The following is a 19,852-nucleotide window of genomic DNA, read 5'->3' as shown; positions in this document are numbered from 1 at the left end:
TAAATATTAAAGTATTCATATATTACGAAATAAATAGAGCTTGAAGATAAATATTTATCACAGACCAATTTCCACATAGACTAAAATATTACTGTGAAGCATTAAGAATATGATAATTAAATAACATTTTATTCGAATAATATTTCTTCACTTCTTGAATAATATTTCGTTACTGTTTGAATGATATTTAGTTACTTTACTCTTTTACTTGTTTCAGTCATTTGACTGTGGCCATGCTGGAGCACCGCTTTTAGTCGAGCTAATCGACCCCAGGACTTTGTAAGCCCAGCACTTATTCTATCGGTATTCTTTTGTCGAACCGCTAAGTTACGGGGACGTAAACACACCAGCATCGGTTTTCAATCGAAGTTGGGGTGGGGAAGCACAAACAGACACACAAACATATACACACACATAAATACACACACACACACACACACATCTATATATATATATATATATATATATATATATATATATATACGATGGGCTTCTTTCAGTTTCCGTCTACCAAATCCACTCACAAGGTTTTGGTCGGTCCGAGGCTATAGTAGAAGACACTTGCCCAAGTTTCTACGCAGTGGGACTGACCTCCGAACCACGTGGTTCGTAAGCAAGTTACTTACCACACAGCCACTCCTACGCCTAGAAATATATAGAACGCTTCACGAATTTCCGTGTCATCCTTGCGCAGGGCCCATGCTAATCTTCTTTACATTGTTCCAATTTTAGAGTATGTACCGCCGTAGCTAGTACTTTGAATATTATTTACTTACTTTCCCCAATTTTATATTTTACTATCGTATTTAAGTCAGCATGGTTGTCACGTTTGTCGAAATGCATAGCAGTATTTCGTTTGTTTCTACATTCTAAAGTCAACTTCCACCGAGGTCGACTTTGCATTTCATTCCCTTGGGGACAATGAAAATACGTACCAGTCCTTTATTGGGGTGGTTGTAATCGACTTAACCCTCCTCTCACAAACTTCTGGCCCTGTGCCACAAATATGTAACTTTATTTAACGGCATGAAAGTGGCACGTATTTCTCTTAAAATCCTCTCATACTAAGTAGGGCTTATATGCGACGTTGAACCTCCCACTACTACTATATGCTAAGTTTAATCCAAACGGACAACTTCACTTAGATGGACTCCATAATAATATTTATCCAAACATTATTCTTATTACTTGTAACGTAGTGGAAGCTCTCTTTATATAAATCGCTTGGCTTTTGCCTTCTTATATATATTATTACTATAAGCATGTAGAATGTATTCACCGCCGTGATTCCTTGCTTTATGTTCAACTGTAATGCTAACTTATATTTTATATAAAGTAATGCTTTCTTCTATAGCAAAGGAACTTGTTTTGCTTTGTATTGCATTATAATGCTAGACTGCGTTATATATATATATATATAAAGCTGAAGTTGTCTGTGTATGGCAGGTTCGGTAGCCTTCAACTAACACTATCTTCTCCGAGACCCTGCGGCGCAAGTTGACCAAAATTGAAAGTATGATAGAAGAAGGTTTGCTCTTCCTTCCGTAGAAGAAGAAATTCAAATCGGACCATGTTAACACCAAAACCTATTTACATTAAAAAGGTGCTTTTTTTTCTATGAAATTCCCTATTTTTTACGATTTTTTAACTGTTGTGTCGCCATTTTCCCGTGCATTTCAACCAGAAAGATGTTCACTTAAAGAGAATAACAAGCTACATAATGGAAATGTTTTACTTTTTAAAAATTCCAATTCTATAGGGTCGAAACAACCCCGAGCAACGCCGAGCGATACTGCTAGTTTTTTTTTATATAGAGTAATGTTTTCTGCTATAGCAAAGGAACTTGTTTTGCTTTGTGGTGTAATATAATGCTAGATTGTGTTATATATATATAACAGGCTTTAATGCTCTGAACACATCTTGAATAAATGCTGCTAAAATCGCGGTGCATCTAATAAGCACGCGTATCTGTTATACTATCAAATACGGAAAATTTCAGCGATCATTTTCCCCGAGTAAGGTTATTTTCAAACGTCCTCCACTAGTTTCTGACTTAGTCCTAATTCACAACATGTTTGATGCCATGGTATTTACACAACTCATTTCTCAAATACTAATTTCACTATGAAAACTAATTCCGTTTGAATTATAATAGAGACCATTATATTTTGCAATGTTAGAATTGTATTTCTGTGGCTGCAGATAAGATTGCCATACGTTTCCATTCAATATATTTGGATATACGTATGGTTTCACGATAATTGTACCACGCTTATTTTTTGTTCATTTACTGCATTATTTTTTTTTTTTACACCCGAGTTACATCCATTTTATTTCAATTCAATCATTAAATCAATGGATATTTAATTTCAGTTATTGGCATCGCCTAAATCCGTTATTGATTTTCATTCAAATGATAATCCTCGGTATTATATTGGATTTCCATGACGTGAACGGATTCACTCAAATTTCCTGACACTTTCTTTGATTAACGCAATCAATGTTTTTAACCTTACGTGGCACATTAATACGATGGAATTATTTTTCAATGCGTTCTAAAAAAATTCCCAGATATTTATTTTTTTATTGTGGAAAACTAATAGTTTAATTACATCATCCAACATAATGACTTCGTTATTTAATACTTTAATTAAACATTATTTTAGCTGCCTGTAGTTTTTCTGTATAGGCGGTGAGTTGACTTAAATTTTGCACGTTGCGCAACACTTAACGGCATTTCTTCCGGGTTTTTACACCCTGAATTCAAATCCTACTGAACCCAACTTTATCTTTCATCCCTTTGGAACCGCTAAAATAAAGGACCAGACGAGAACGAGAGTCCATCTAAATGGATTACTCACTTCCCTGTAAATTCCTGGCTTTTTATCATGCAAGGTACTAGCATCCCGTTGAGGGGGAATGTTGTAATCTCGGTGCCCGTGGAAACTGGTTAACTGGCTTTATGTGTCCTAGGGTTGAAAAAGAAATCTTACCGGTGTGCACTATTCCTTAGATCAGAGGTTTTCAACCAGGGTTCCGCGGAACCTTAGGGTTCCGCCAGTACAGTCCAGGGTTACGCAAGAAGTTACAAAACTGCTACAATCGGCAGTAATTTTTAATTCTCCTGTGCAGATACGTGTGCATAAGACAATTAAATTATTGCACAGGGGTTCCTCGAGGCAGTGGAATGTTTCCTTGGGGTTCCGCTCCAGAAAAAAGTTTGAAAAGCACTGCCTTAGATGTATGAGAAAATTCAGTTTCTCGCTGTGTGATAAATAATTATATCTTCTTTCACTGACAGAAGAGAAAATTATATATATTTGGTTATATTTCATTATCGTAACATCTTTACGGTTAGCATATAAATGTATCTATTTGTATTTACTCTTGCACTTAAAAACTTTTGCCATTCTCTTTTCGAGTTTCAATTAAATTTAAACTACATTTGTGTTTCATATTCCTTGGCTACAAATAGAATAATAATAATAATAATGAAATTATTGTATACAGTGCTCAGTTTCACCACAACTTGTCAAAAGTGCGTATATAGCATATGTAGTAATGTACAAATGTCTGGGAAGTGAACAGTGTATGAGTCAGATACATGCTTGCGTGTGTATGGAGGAGAGAAAATGAGGTGTAGTGTTGGCGAATCTCAGGAAGCATGGAAGTTTTGAAGGATGCAGTGATCCGACAACTAACAACTGATGCCGGCAGTTTGTTCCATGCTTCAGCAACTCTGAGTGTGAAAAAATGTTTCCGAAAGTCACGGGAGCTATGCTGTTTTCTGACTTTGTAAACATGTCCACGGGTGTTAGACAGGTGGAGTTTGAAAAGGTGCTCAGAGTATTTTAGTAAAATGGCTAATAATTTCATGGGTGTCTGCCAAGTCAGTTGCCAGACGTCGGAGTTTCAATGTATCCATGCCCAGGGATGAAATGCCCGATGGAGGGTATTCTCTTGATATGGCAAATGCCTGATGGAGGGTATTCCGGCTTTTTATCCTGCAAGGTACTAGCGTCCCGTTGAGGGGGATTGTTGTAATATCGGTGCCCGTGGAAGCTCGTTCTCGTCAGGTTTTTTTTTTTTAGTGGTTCCAAAAGGATAAAATATAAAGTTGAGTTCAGTAGTATTTGAATTCAGATGGAGGGTATTAATAAATTGTACATTCGCTTTTACCATTCACTAATCTTTTAACGGATTTGTAAATTCACTCAATGATTCTTTCAGCGGTTATTTAGACATCATTACTTCCCAGATGTATGTGATATTTCACCTTTTAATTAAATAGAAAACATTTACCTGCTACTTCTATGGATGTGACAGTAAATGATCGTGTAACTATCTTTATTAAGAAAATATCTTTTTTTTTCGTGCAAAAAATATCAAGCTTATGCAATTGCAGAGAAACTGATGTAAATGTTTTAACAAGTCATTATTTTAGCATTACTTTTATGTAGAGTCTTGTTAACATTCAACCTCCAACATAAGTAAATAAAGCTCTCAAATTTTGGCCGAAAGCCAGCAATATTTGCTATGGTAATAGCGATCATGGGTGGGGCGATGGTGGTGGCGGTCGACGAATCGATTACGTCGATGACAGCGGTCTATTCTATACAAATTAATAATTCCTATACAAGAATGTACTTGACAGTGACTTCAACGTTTCAGCCAGTTAACTCAAAGAGAGAGGTGGCCGAAATTTCGAAGTTACAGTCAATAGCAATCTTACATTAGCAAACTACATACATACGTATATATATATATATATGTATGTATGTATGTATGTATGTGTGTGTGTGTGCGCGTGGTGCGCGTGTATGTGTTTGTATATATTCATATATATATTTATATATGTGTTATATATATATATATTAGAGGGAAACCACTATGTGGACACCCATATGCTAGAAATAGATCCGCTACGGTCTCACCACTAAGAAATGTTCTGAAGAAAAATTTAGCAAAACAACCCAAACGTAATCGAGCAAGAACATTTCTTAGTGGTGAGACCATAGCGGATCTATTTCTAGCATATGGGTGTCCACATAGTGGTTTCCCTCTAATATATATATAATACAATTTTCCTGAACCTTCAGTTTTTTATGCTAGACCAAAGTTGGGAAATCGATGTTAATTAAATTAATATCCAATTTCTCGCCCCCATTTTGAATATTTATATATATAGATACACAGACACACACACACACACACACACATATATAATATATATAATATATATATATATATACGTAACCATACTACTTACACACACACATATACATATGACATTACAACCAGCCAGCAAAGTCTTCACTACATTTGCGGAACCTGCAGCGGAGCGTTTGTCCAGGATAGGACTAACGCCACAGCAGGAATGTATTAGGACTTGAATGTAAAAACCGGACTAGACTATTTTTTATGCGCAACTCCATTGTCTCCCGAGACAAAAAGGATGCCAACAACCCACAACAAATATATATTATATATATATCATATATATATAATATATATATATATATATATCACGTGACCGACCAGTCCATCAGATGTAGTTACACATCGCTGGTCACAATGCGTTTGCATTGCTTTAGCCTTCGAATGACGCCACCCCGCTGGCTAAGCGAGCAGGCCAACAGAAGAAAGAGTGGTGAAAGAGTGGTGAGAAATGACAGCAGGGATCACCACCCCCTGCCGGAGCCTCGTGGAGCTTTTTAGGTGTTTTCGCTCAATAAACACTCACAACGCCCAGTCTGGGAATCGAAACCGCGAGTCCGCTGCCCTAACCATTGGGCCATTGCACCTCCACTCTCTCTCTCTCTCTATATATATATATATATATACACATACCACACACACACACACACATATATTTATTTATACGTACTTGTATGTATGTGTCTATGCGTTTGCGTAAGGCAGTTAAGTTACATGGAAATTTATAAGACAACTTTGTTTCAGTCATTTGACTGCAGCCATGCTGTAGCACCCACATTTCCTCGAAGAAATCGACCGCAGGACATATTCTACCGCTCTCTTTTGCCGAACAGGGACGTAAACACACCAGCATCGGTTTTCAAGCTATGGTGGTGGGGACAGACACAGACACACGACGAGCTTAGTTTAGTTTCCGGTTACGAAAGCTTTGGACGGCATGAGGCTATAGTAAAAGACACCGACAGAAGTTGCCACTCGGTGGGACTGAACCCAGAACCATGTAGTTAGGATGCAATTTCCTTACAAACACGGCCACCCCTGCGCCTATTGTTTAGGAAAAAGAACTCCCATATTTCTCATCATCAGTTGCTGACTGCTTTCAATACGCTTATTATCATGTATATATATATATATATATATATATATATATATATATATATATCTGTAATTTCGGCGCTGGTTTTATGGATCCTCTCTATCCTAACTGTTTATATTTGTTTAAATCTTGATATTTGTTAGCCATTAATAACCAGGATCGGCTTTTAGGATTACATGAATACCAAACACAGTGACGATTATCGATTTACTAGTCCTGCATGGGTGATCGAGTTATCGTTCATTCAGCCTTGGATATTCACGCCTGCCTTCTATCTCTAACATTATGTATAATTTCCTTTCCTCTCACACATACAATTGAACAGACATGTCTCCTTTATTGAAAAAAAAAAATTCCATCAGCTTAGATCGATGAGCACAGAACCTATGATTTTATAATTAAAGTGTAAAGTAACACGATATTCTATCTGGAATCGATGTGTCAACGATAATTAACCCCAAACAAAAATACGAGCAAATAGTTAAAATTTATTATGAGAACTATTAAACATTATGTTGTAAGCTTCAATGTGCGATTACAGCTAAACAATAATCCACAGGCTATAATCGAAAATTAAGTTATCACTAGGTTGGCGAAATGATCATGGAAATTGTGAAATCTCATGAGTATTCCGATCTTTCTATCTATTACTATGTCTGTCGATATAAATGGTGATATTGTACCACATGCGATCAATATTCTTTCAAATTCTGTATTAGGCACAGATAGCAAACAAACAAATGAAGGAACAAATAAATAAATAAATAAATGAATGAATAATGCTGACCTGGTAAGGTATTGCAAATCTAGCTATTTTAACAGTTCTGTCTCTACGATGCCGGGTGAATATCTCTGCTGGTTTCTATGCACACAGGAGTGGCTGTGTGGTAAGTAGCTTGCTAACCAACCACATGGTTCCGGGTTCAGTCCCACTGCGTGGCATCTTGGGCAAGTGTCTTCTGCTATAGCCCCGGGCCGACCAATGCCTTGTGAGTGGATTTGGTAGACGGAAACTGAAAGAAGCCCATCGTATATATGTATATATATATATGTATATATGTGTATGTGTTTGTGTGTCTGTGTTTGTCCCTCTAGCATTGCTTGACAACCGATGCAGGTGTATTTACGTCCCCGTCACATAGCGGTTCGGAAAAAGAGACCGATAGAATAAGTACTGGGCTTACAAAGAATAAGTCCCGGGGTCGATTTGCTCGACTAAAGGCAGTGCTCCAGCATGGCCGCAGTCAAATGACTGAAACAAGTAAAAGAGTATATATATATATATAATATATATATATATATATATATATTATATATATATTATATATATATAAAGGGGTTTGTATGATTGTGTATAGAGGGATTTATATTATACAAAGAAATTCCAACTCTGTTTTTTATGTTTTATTTATATTCTTTATAATATTAATGTAGAATATAGAATATATAGTATAAATAATATATATTTAGTAAAATGAAATGAAGTATTAATTGTCTTATTGAATAGATGAAATATTGAATATAAAATATTAAGGGACTATTATACTTTCTTGCATTTATTCGAAGGCTGTTGCAAATCTGGGAATTTCTGTACCAGAAATATGTACCTCAGAATCCATAATTAATACATTTGTGACACGAAAAAGTTGACACGCAGTGGGACTGAACCCAGAACCATATAGCTAGGAAGCCAGTTCCGTCCCACACGGCCACGCCTGCGCCTATTGTTTAGGAAAGAAACCCATATTTATCATCATCAGTTGCTGACTGCTCTCAATACGCTTATTATCATGTATCTCTCGCCATCTCTGTGTTTTCGACGCTGGTCTTGTGGATCCTCTGTACTCTAACTATCTTTGTTTCTTTTGCTTGTTTCAGTCATTTGACTGCGGCCATGCTGGAGCACCGCCTTTAGTCGAGCAAATCGACCCCGGGACTTATTCTATCAGTCTCTATTTGCCGAACCGCTAAGTTACGGGGACATAAACACACCAGCATCGGTTGTCAAGCAATGCTAGAAGGACAAACACAGATACACAAACACACACACATACATATATATATATATACATACATATATACGACAGGCTTCTTTCAGTTTCCGTCTCCCAAATCCACTCACAAGGCATTGGTCGGCCCGGGGCTATAGTAGAAGACACTTGCCCAAGATGCCACGCAGTGGGACTGAACCCGGAACTATGTGGTTGGTAAACAAGCTACTTACCACACAGCCACTCCTGCGCCTATATGTGTGTGGTGTGTGTGTGTGTGTGTGTGATAGTTTGTGATAAGAGAGAGTTTAATATCGAAGATGGCGGTCATATTTCTTTCTGAAACACCCGCGTTTCTGCCTAAATTTATATAACTGTTTATATTTGTTTAACTCTTGATATTTGTTAGCCATTAATAACCATGGATCGGCTTTTAGGATTACATGAATACCAAACACAGTGATGGTTATCGATTTACTAGTCCTGCATGGGTGATAGCCTTGGATTCATGCCTGCCTTCTCTCTCTAACATTACGTATAATCACTTTCAATGAAGCTAGTTATTTTCTTAGAGTAGTAAGACATAGATACACGGACGATGTTTTTCTAATTTTGCATAAAATTTTCGACGGAATGTTCGACCTGCCATAAAGTGGCGGTGGGATTGTCTGCTGTCTCCTCTTTCTTGTTCTATCAATCAGGACTCACGCCATTAGCCACAAGAAATAATCTCTAATTCGAGCCTACTCTAAGCTACTAAGAATGCGTGCGGCAACTTGAAGATCCACCCACCACACACGATAGACTGGCTCTTTGCACGGGGGCGAAGGCTACGTTGTTATCCTCATTCCATAAACGGTAGCTTTTAACGTGTGGAGAGCTGAACCATCCTGGGGTACAGAGTATTCGCAATATAGACTAAGGTCTGAAAGTTTACCACAGTATAGTGGGTTACACCATGGGTTTTCTGCTTTGTGGCAGAAGTAGGAATAAAGAGTGAGAGAAAGTTGTGATGAAAGAGTACAGCGGATTTCGCCCCACGCCTCCGCCGTGGAGCTTTTAGGTGTTTTCGTTTAATGAACACACACAACCTCCGGTCTGGAATCGAAACCGCGATACTCCGACCGCTAGTTCGCTGCCCTAACCACTGGGCCATTACGCCTCCACTTCTGCTGTCTATGTCTTTACTGCGTCTATCATTATACAGGCTTTGAAAAGACAGTGAGGCTACAGACTCGTTAGCACGCCGGGCAAAATGCTTAGCAGCTTTCCGTCTGTGTTTACGTTCTGAGTTCAAATTCTGCAAAGTTCGAGATTGCCTTTCATCCTTTCGGGCTCGATGAAACGAGGAACACTCGAGTGCTGGGGTCGTTTAATTTGGCTTGGAAGCACTCCATCGATTACGACGACGAGGGTTCCGGTTGATTCGATCAACGGAACAGCCTGCTCGTGAAATTAACGTGTAAGTGGCTGAGCATTCCACAGACACGCGTACCCTTAACGTAGTTCACGGGGGATATTCAGCGTGACACAAAGAGTGACAAAGCCGGCCCTTTGAAATACAGGTACAACAGAAACAGGAAGTAAGAGTGAGAGAAAGTTGTGATGAAAGAGTACAGCAGGGATCACCACCATCCCCTGCCGGAGCCTCGTGGAGCTTTTAGGTGTTTTCGCTCAATAAACACTCACAACGCCCGGTCTGGGAATGGAAACCGCGATCCTACGACCGCGAGTCCGCTGCCCTAACCACTGGGCCATTGCGCCTCCACTTAATTTGGCTTACCCCACCTCCAAACCTCTTGGCCTTGTTTCGGCATGCAGTGATAGGAACTCTTGTGCGATACTCTCTCGGATAATGCTTAATCATCCGTCGCTGTTTCTTTCGTTCTCCGCATAATGAGCACACTTCACACATCGCATTTTGCATCAGGCCTACTCCATTATGCCCCAAACTATGTTCCCTACAATTTGTTCTTTTCACATACTTCTCCCGCATATATTCGTCAGTCGTCTCTCTAGTCCCCATAAATAAATATTCAAACAAGCATACTTAGTTATAGGCGCAGGAGTGGCTGTGTGGTAAGCAGCGCGTTTACCAACCACATGGTTCCGGGTTCAGTCCCACTGCGTGGCACCTTGGGCAAGTGTCTTCTACTATAGCCCGTTGTATATATGTATATATATATATATGCGTGTGTATGTTTGTGTGTCTGTGTTTGTCCCCCCAGCATTGGATGACAACCGATGCTGGTGTGTTTACGTCCCCGTAACTTAGCGGTTCGACAAAAGAGTCCGATAGAATAATTACTGGGCTTACTTTGCTCGATTAAAGGCGATGCTCCTGAAACAAGTAAAAGAAAAAGAAAAAAGAAATAATAACCCTTTCGACTATTGGCACAAGGCCTGAAATTTGGTGGGAGAGGACAGTGCGTAACTTAATTTATCGACCCTGGAGGGATGAAAGGCAAAGTCGACCTCGGCGGAATTTGAACTCAGAACGTAGCGATGGGCGAAATTACCGTTAAGAATTTTGTCCAGCGCGCTAACGATTCTACCAGTTCGCCGCCATATACTTAGTTATAATCGTGCATAGAATATCTTAATGAAAACAATTATTCGGTTATGTTTCATAAGCTCATAAGCCTATTATCAGTGAATGATATAAGTTATGAATTATTAATAACTTGTAATTAGGCTATTTATATAATGAATGCCAGTTGATTGAAACGGAAGACTTATCTGGATTAGGAGATCATTGTCGCTGTATGATCTTAATTGTTTGTTAGACACACGAAGAAGGATAAAATGCCACTTGTCATTACATATTTACGTGCGTTTTACCTTCACTGATGTCTTTGTTTATTAGTATAAACAAGAAGGCTTTGGAGTGGCTGTGTGGTAAGTAGATTGCTTACCAACCACATGGTTCCGGGTTCAGTCCCACTGCGTGACACCTTGGGCAAGTGTCTTCTACTATAGCCTCGGGCCGACCAATCCTTGTGAGTGGATTTGGTAGCCGGAAACTGTAGAGGCCCGTCGTATATATGTATATATATATATATGTGTATATATATATATATATATATGTATATATATATATATATATAAATGTGTGTATGTATATGTTTGTGTCTGTGTTTGTCCCCCCAACATCGCTTGACAACAGATGCTGGTGTGTTTACGTCCCCGTAGCGTAGCGGTTCGGCCAAAGAGACCGATAGAATAAGTACTGGACTTACAAAGAATAAGTCCTGGGTTCGATTTGCTCGACTAAATGCGGTGCTGTAGCATGGTCACAGTCAAAGGACTGAAACAAGTAAAAGAGTAAAAGAGAGTAAGAAGCAAGTATTTATTGCATTCATAAAGCGAAGGTAGCGAACCACTTTTCAGAACGAAGAAATTGTGTCTTTTGTGTTTCAAAAAGGGTGTCTATCGAGAGGCTTCAGAATTTGGTCATGAAGCTGTAAGAGCAAGTAAAATTTTCTACGAAGTTCTTATTACGACTGAGTAATTAATTATCAATATGGAAACAAATAATGACATTACAGAAATATAAAGTGCTGTCATTGTTATTAATTTCGTTTCAACCCAGTTCATGGGGATGTTGATAGCGCAAAAAACACTAATATATGGATTTGAAATTGATCAATTCTCTCTTAATAATTACAACATTGAACAAGCTGATTAAAATAAACCCACCTTTTGTCCAATCGTTTCTCAAATATATTCTATTCGGTAAACCATGCATGGCATTTTATGACACGATATCAAAAGCAGTGCATAGCAATAATTGAGTGATATGAAGACGGTTCGATGTTAGTCATAAAATTTCCTCTAACAACAGATCGATGCTGTTGAAAACCCACACTTTATGGCGTTCCGATTGATGTTTCATGTGTTAACCCATTCCAGAACCGATAATTGTGTGACGATGCTTACAAGAAACGGTGTTGTTCTTTAAGATGAAAGTGGAAATAAAGGGAGTTCCTTAAATTCAGTGCGATTAATCTTTATCGAATCAATATTTCCGGGAGTTATTAAGGGAATAGCGACCGAGTTTGTTAAGTCAAACATGTACTAGCTACACAGTGGAGGCGCAATGGCCCAGTGGTTAGGGCAGCGGACTCGCGATCATAGAATCGCGGTTTCGATTCCCAGACCGGGCGTTGTGAGTGTTTATTGAGCGAAAACACCTAAAGCTCCACGAGGCTCCGGCAGGGGATGGTGGTGATCCCTGCTGTACTCTTTCACCACAACTTCCTTTTTCTGTTGTACCTGTATTTCAAGGGACCGGCCTTGTCACTCTCTGTGTCACGCTGAATATCCCCGAGAACTACGTTAAGGGTGCACGTGTCTGTGGTGTGCTCAGCCACTTACACGTTAATTTCACGAGCAGGCTGTTTCGTTGATTCGGATCAACCGGAACCCTCATCGTCGTAACCGACGGAGTGCTTCCTCCCTCACTAGCTAACACACACACACACACACAAATATATATACATGTATGTGAGTACGTGTGCGTGTATGCGTGTGTGTGTGTGTGTGTGTAAAAATCCACAGATAAATACATAAGCGTACATAAGCACATGCATACAGACAAATGTGGAGGGCAGCGGGAGATCGCGGTTTCGATTCCCAGACCGGGCGTTGTGTGTTTTTATTGAGCGAAAACACATAAAGATCCACGAGTCTCCGGCAGGGGGGGGGGCAGTCCTTGCCGTACTATTTCGCCACAACTTTCTCTCACTCCCTCTTCATGTTTCTTGAGTAACGCTGCGGTAGACTGGTATTCCGTCCGGCTGGGGGGAACACATACGCCACAGAAACCGGGAAACTGGGCCCATGAGCCTAGCTAGGCCTGAAAACGGCGATGTTTATCGTTTTATACAGACAAATAATATGAGGGCTTCATTTACATTTGTCATACTCATTAATTATAGGTATGTGAATTAAACACCCACGTTGAGTTCATCCTGAGCAGTCACAATACAGACAAATATTTTTGTTTTAAATCTTAACAATGGATACGCTCGTCTTTTTCGAAAATCAATCTCAAACACTTTCAGATATATGTAAATAATAATTAAAAAAAAAAATTTAATCATCTTAGTCATCCTCACAAATATGCTGGTATTTGCTCTCTCTCTCTCTCCCTCTCACTCACTTTTTCTCTCTCTTCATTCAATACCCGAATTCCCACACGGAAATTGCAGTCACACAAACGGATACACACACCTGCTTATTTACCATTTTCTTTTCTTCTCTGTACAGTTTTCATCTTTCAAATGAAATATACTCACGCGGAGAAAATGTTATTTAAAAAAAAAAAAGGAAAGAAAAATAATGGCTACCGAGAAAAATTGCGATAAAACTTAATAGTGTCACTTAAATAATTCGAATCAGCAGCTCGTAGTAGTAGTAGCAGTAGTAGTAGTAGCAGTAGTAGTAGTAGTAGCCGCCGCCAAAATACCGTCAGTAGGTTAGCGTTCATGTTAACCTTATTCACTGGAAGTGCAGTTTTTATTAAATTCAACAAAAGATAAAGCATCCATAAAAAATCGTTAAAAGACATTAAAAGAATAACGAATTCATTCCAGTGCAAATTGATAATCCAGCAGTACATTATTACAATAAGGAACCAAAAAAAAATGGGGGGAAAAAAAAAAGCAAGATCTGCCTGCAACGCAGACTGTAAGTTTAAACATTGCTTGAAACTTTGCTAATGTTGATCATAAACATTTTCCTTTGAACAAAAATTACGATAAAGAATTGAAAGGAAACACATTTAACGGTAGTAGAAATATAGAATGATAAAAAATAGCTATAGACATCCAAGCACAGGGAAAAGGGGGAAATTCAGAAACTGAAAAACTTTAAAAACTCAATACCAAGCGCTTAATAAAGGTACTAGGTCAGGAGTTCTCAACCTCCTGGCCCTGTATCGCTTGGTTCCGGCTGCAAAGAAGCAATAACTTTTTCAGTTTTTTTTTATGGTCTGTTGAACAATGTAGCATGTAGAGAACTTTTGCATTATATTTGTATTATATACTAGCAGTATTGCCCGGCGTTGCTCGGATTTGTTTCGACCCTTTAGAATTGGAATTTTTGAAAAGTAAAAATTTTGCATTATGTAGCTTGGGATTCTCGTTAAGTGAACATTTTCCTGGTTGAAATACACCGAAATATGGCGACACAGCAGTCAAAAAATCGTAAAAAATAGGGATTTTCACTGGAAAAAAAAGCACCTTTTTGATGTTAATAATTTTTAGTGTTAACATGGTCCGATTTGAAGTTTTTCTTCTACGGAAGGAAAAGCAAGCCTTCTTCTATCATACTCTCAATTTTGGTTAACTTGCACCGCAGGGTCTCGGGGGAGATAGTGTGTGTTGAAGGCTACCAAACCTGCCATACACAGACAACTTCAGCTTTATATATAGAGAGATGTAAGAAGTAAATTATATTTTAATTACTTAAGGCGGCGAGCTGGCAGAAACGTTAACGCGCAGGGCGAAATGCTTAGCGGTATTTCGTCTGTCGTTACGTTATAAGTTCGAATTCCGCCGAGGTTGACTTTGTCTTTCATCCTTTCGGGGTCGATAAATAAAGTACCAGTTTCGCACTGGGGTCGATGTAATCGACTTAATCCCTTTGTCTGTCCTTGTTTGTCCCCTCTATGTTTAGCCCCTTGTGGGTAGTAAAGAAATATATATTTTAATTGCTTTATAATGTTTTAATCCGTCGCTCCCACGTGTAAAAGGGGTTGGAGACAGCTGAATTAAGGTAATTAGGCAAGTATCTTTCTTACAGGGTTACCAAAGAAGGTATGCGCAGCAGAGTTAGCACAACCGGTGCTTCTCTTTCAGTCAAAGACTGATTCTATTTCAAACTACAAATTCGTCTGGAAACGATAATACAATTTCTGGAAAACCACTTGAGCTGTTCAGAAGAAGACAAGAGATACGTGTCAATGTAGATAAGACAACGAACATCAAAAACGATGCTATCGACTGAAAATATAACATTCCAAAGTACAGCTGACATTTTTATAACTGGTGTATTGACAAACAACTGACAAAGCGAGTCAGTGTGTATGTGCGATAGGGGTGCTCATTAAATCTGCTAGAAATAGCAACTGCACTGGATGGCAGCATACACATCCTTCTTTCTTGGATAACGAAATCTACTTCAGAAATGCAATCCTAGGAAGATGAAATGGCTGCATCTCGAAAAAAATTAATTTCATCGTGTTTTTACCACATACAGATTATGGTTGATAATGATATAAACAACGATTGATCAACTTCTGAAATAAAAAATATATCGAAGGAAAAGTGGAGACAGACAGTGAAAAATCAACGATAAACGTGTTAGTTGCACATTTAGCACGCCAGTCGTAAGTGATTGGTATATAGATATCTTTATATATAAAAGTGAGGTTGTGTGCTGTCTGTCTCCTACGATTTAGATTCCTAACTACTCCCACATTTTGCGGTGCAGTTTAACCAAAACCGGGTATCTTATAGTCGTGATTCATATCGAGCCCTTCTGAGTATTAGCGCGCGTCTACGATGAGTCTACGATTTAAAAAAAAAATTAGCATCAATTTTTTCCCATTTTTAATGCATTTTTGACATATATAAGGGAAGTAACTCTGTAGCTTTTTACGTTCTGAGATTTAATAATAATTTTTTTACAGTCCCCCCTCCCCTTTGTGGTTAGCCATATTGAGATGGCTATTATACTTTACGTCTCTAAATATACTTATATAGTTATTTCCCTTACAAACCCGAGCAACGCCGGGCGATACTGCTAGTCTTATATATTTACAGTTACCTATTTACAAGAAACTCAACTTTTGTCGAAAATATAATGCCATTGGGGTTATAAATGTATCATATTTAGGTTAGTAGTTTCTTTTATGGAAAGAGCCGTCCATATTCAAATTCTGCCAAAACTATTTCTCAATGACAATTTTCAGTGAATGAGATTCTGTATTTGTTCAATAATGTAACGCGATAATTTAACAGTGAGAGACATTTGTCAATAATATACTAATGAAATCAAATCCGTCCCAGTATAAGTGTCTTATGTTTTACAAATGGAAACTTCGACACATACTTCATGTTATATATATATGCACACACACAATCATACAAACACCTTCTTATTTATATATATGTTACTCTACTCCTAGTATTTGAGTACTCTTTTTTTTCTACCTTGTTTCACATATATGTACTTACTTCGGTATATATATATATATATATATATATATATAATTATAACAATTGCAGCGTGGAGCATGTTTATAAGCCATTTAAAACACACAAAACCGTTAGATTCACTTCAACATATAAATTTAAATGGTTAAAACATTTTCGTCGCTTTGAGGCCGTGACCTTTTCCATGACAAAATTCTGATGCAGCATGGAATTTTGTCAGTGATCAAGTCGTGGTCTCAAAGCGACGAAAGTATTTTGACAAATTAAATTTAAATGTTGTAATGAGCGCAGGAGTGGCTGTGTGGTAAGTAGCTTGTTAACCAACCACATGGTTCAGGTTTCAGTCCCACTGCGTGGCACCTTCGGCAAGTGTCTTCTGCTATAGCCCCGGGCCGACCAAAGCCTTGTGAGTGGATTTGGTAGACGGTAACTGAAAGAAGCCCGTCGTATATATGTATATATATATGTGTGTGTGTGTTTGTGTGCCTGTGTTTGTCCCCCTAACATTGCTTGACAACCGATGCTGGCGTGTTTACGTCCCCGTAACTTAGCGGTTCGGCAAAAGAGACCGATAGAATAAGTACTGGGCTTACGAAGAATAAGTCCTTGGGTCTAGTTGCTCGACTAAAGGCGGTGATCCAGCATGGCCGCAGTCAAATGACTGAAACAAGTAAAAGAGTAAAAGAGAGTAATGAATCTAACGGCTTTTGTGCATTTACAGAGAATGCTGAACCGTCTTAGATAGGCTTTTGTTTTTAGGAAAAATTATGACTCCCCAAATTGTGAAGTCATTTACGTAATAATATGAAAGTAGTTACCCGATAGCAAGAGTTCAGATAAAGTAGCCCAGAAAAGCGCTTTAATGCGTTCCCAGAATATATAGAACTGAGGAAGAAATACCAATAAATTATGTATGCGAAAATCGCGAAGCATGTTACGTAATAACATGCTAATCTGATATGAGATAATAAGGATTTAAAGTAAATAACTCTGAAAAGGTCTTTTGTGCGTTCCCAGCAAATAAATTTGCAAACTGATTATAAAAATAAAATAACGTGCAGATTATCAATACATTTTCAACACTTACGAAAACATCCCGTATACTCTTTACTCTTTTACTTGTTTCAGTCATTTGACTGCGGCCATGCTGGAGCACCGCCTTTAATCGAGCAACTCGACCCCGGGACTTATTCTTTTGTAAGCCCAGTACTTATTCTATCGGTCTCTTTCGCCGAACCGCTAGGTAACGGGGGCATAAACACACCAGCATCGGTTGTCAATCAATGCTAGGGGGACAAACACAGACGCACAAACACACACACGCATATATATATATATATATATATACACATATACGACGGGCTTCTTTCAGTTTCCGTCTACCAAATCCACTCACAAGGCTTTGGTCGGCCCGAGGCTATAGCAGAAGATAGTTGCCCGGGGTGCCACGCAGTGGGACTGAACCCAGAACCATGTGGTTGGTTAGCAAGCTACTAACCACACAGCCACTCCTGCGCCTATCAATACGAATTAAGAAATATTCTTATACATAAAAAGCGTTTGAACTGTATGTATACAGTGCAGATTACAATGTTATCTCTCTATATATAAACGGCAGTTTGTCTGTCTGTGTGTCTGTCAGGTTGTACCCTCACCCTGACCACGGTTTTCAACCGATTCTGATGAAACTTGACACACACATAGCCCAATGTCATAATTCAAAACTAATGCAGCGAAAATTTTGAAAAGTTCCCCCAGTTCTGAGAAAGATCGATAAATTCGACATGGGGTCCAGAATCTAAGCTTTTTATATGCAACACATTTTCTGTCTAGGGGACACAACTCGACCTTTTTATCGCCCAAAGGGACAGCTAGGAACATCGTATACACAGAAGTATTCGAGTGATGAGAAGATATTGCAACCTGCACATGCGCCTTCGTTCCCAAGAGGGAAAGGACTAGATTGGGATTAGTCGTTGCCTACTAGGGGCTCTTACATACCCGGGCAATGCCGGGCTATGCTGCTAGTTGGTAGATAAATGGCGAGTTCTGTCCTCTTCTGTGGATGGTCGTTACAAAACATTAACACATTTATCAATATAAATTAAGAAGGTATTCCTTCCTACATGTAAACAAGGTGTGACCTTTGTGATAACAGCGCATTTGTCTAAAAGCAGAACAGTCTTTCATGCAGCGATTGTCATTTGCCTGAAGTGATATGAAAGGCTTTGTCATTCGTGGTATATTCGTGAATAAGTCACTAACCGAAATAAGTGGATCTATTTAGGAAATTATGTAGATAAATGGCGATTTCTGTCTGCTGTCTGTTTGGGTGTTTGGGTGTTACATAGAGTGTGGAGGCGCAATGGCCCACTGGTTAGGGCAGCGGACTCGCGGTCATAGGATCGCGGTTTCGATTCCCAGACCGTTGTGAGTGTTTATTGAGCGAAAACACCTAAAAGATCCACGAGGCTCCGGCAGGGGATGGTGGTGATCCCTGCTGTACTCTTTCACCACAACTTTCTCTCACTCTTACTTCCTGTTTCTATTGTACCTGTATTTCAAAGGGCCAGCCTTGTCACTCTCTGTGTCATGCTGAATATCCCCGAGAACTACGTTAAGTGTACACGTGTCTGTGGAGTGCTCAGCCACTTACACGTTAATTTCACGAGCAGGCTGTTCCGTTGATTCGGATCAACCGGAACCCTGGTCGTCGTAACCGACGGAGTGCTTCCATTACATAGAGTACATCGTTACAAAATATAAACACATCCATGAATATGAATTAAGCTATTCTTAAATGTATACTCTTTTACTTGTTTCAGTCATTTGACTGTGGCCATGCTGGAGTACCGCCTTTAGTCGAGCAAATCGACCCCGGGACTTATTCTTTGTAAGCCTAGTACTTATTCTATCAGTCTCTTTTACCGAACCGCTGAGTGACGGGGACGTAACCACACCAGCATTGGTTGCCAAGCGATGTTGAGGTGGGGGACAAACACAGACACACAAACACACATATATATATATATATATATACATATATACGACGGGCTTCTTTCAGTTTCTGTCTACCAAATCCACCTACGAGGCTTTGGTCGGCCCGAGGCTATAGTAGAAGATACTTGCCCAAGGTGCCATGCAGTGGGACTGAACCCGGAACCATGTGGTTGGTAAGCAAGCTACTCACCACATAGCCACTCCTACGCCTAGGTCTATTTTACTGTCTATTTTTACTGTCTATTTTACTTCGAATCGAACGATATTTTGAACATAGATTTGTAGACTGCAACGTGATATGATCTCCGCCAGCCTGTTTAACAGAT

General features: G+C 39.0%; 1 long non-coding RNA gene and 1 other non-coding gene across 3 annotated transcripts in view; one reads left to right on the top strand and one right to left on the bottom strand.

Annotated features, from left to right (window-relative positions):
* The window catches only part of LOC118766900, a 526,709-nt gene that overhangs the window by 120,728 nt on the left and 386,129 nt on the right, over positions 1-19,852 (top strand). The gene's annotated exons all lie outside the window — the stretch shown is intronic.
* LOC115221839 lies at positions 650-756 on the bottom strand. Its single transcript, XR_003882659.1, has one exon. It is a non-coding gene; the product is annotated as a U6 spliceosomal RNA (small nuclear RNA).

The sequence above is a fragment of the Octopus sinensis genome, linkage group LG18 (assembly GCF_006345805.1).
Source record: "Octopus sinensis linkage group LG18, ASM634580v1, whole genome shotgun sequence".
NCBI lineage: Eukaryota > Metazoa > Mollusca > Cephalopoda > Octopoda > Octopodidae > Octopus > Octopus sinensis.
Note: the sequence above shows the minus strand (reverse complement) of the source record. Positions and strands in the feature narration are given on the sequence as shown.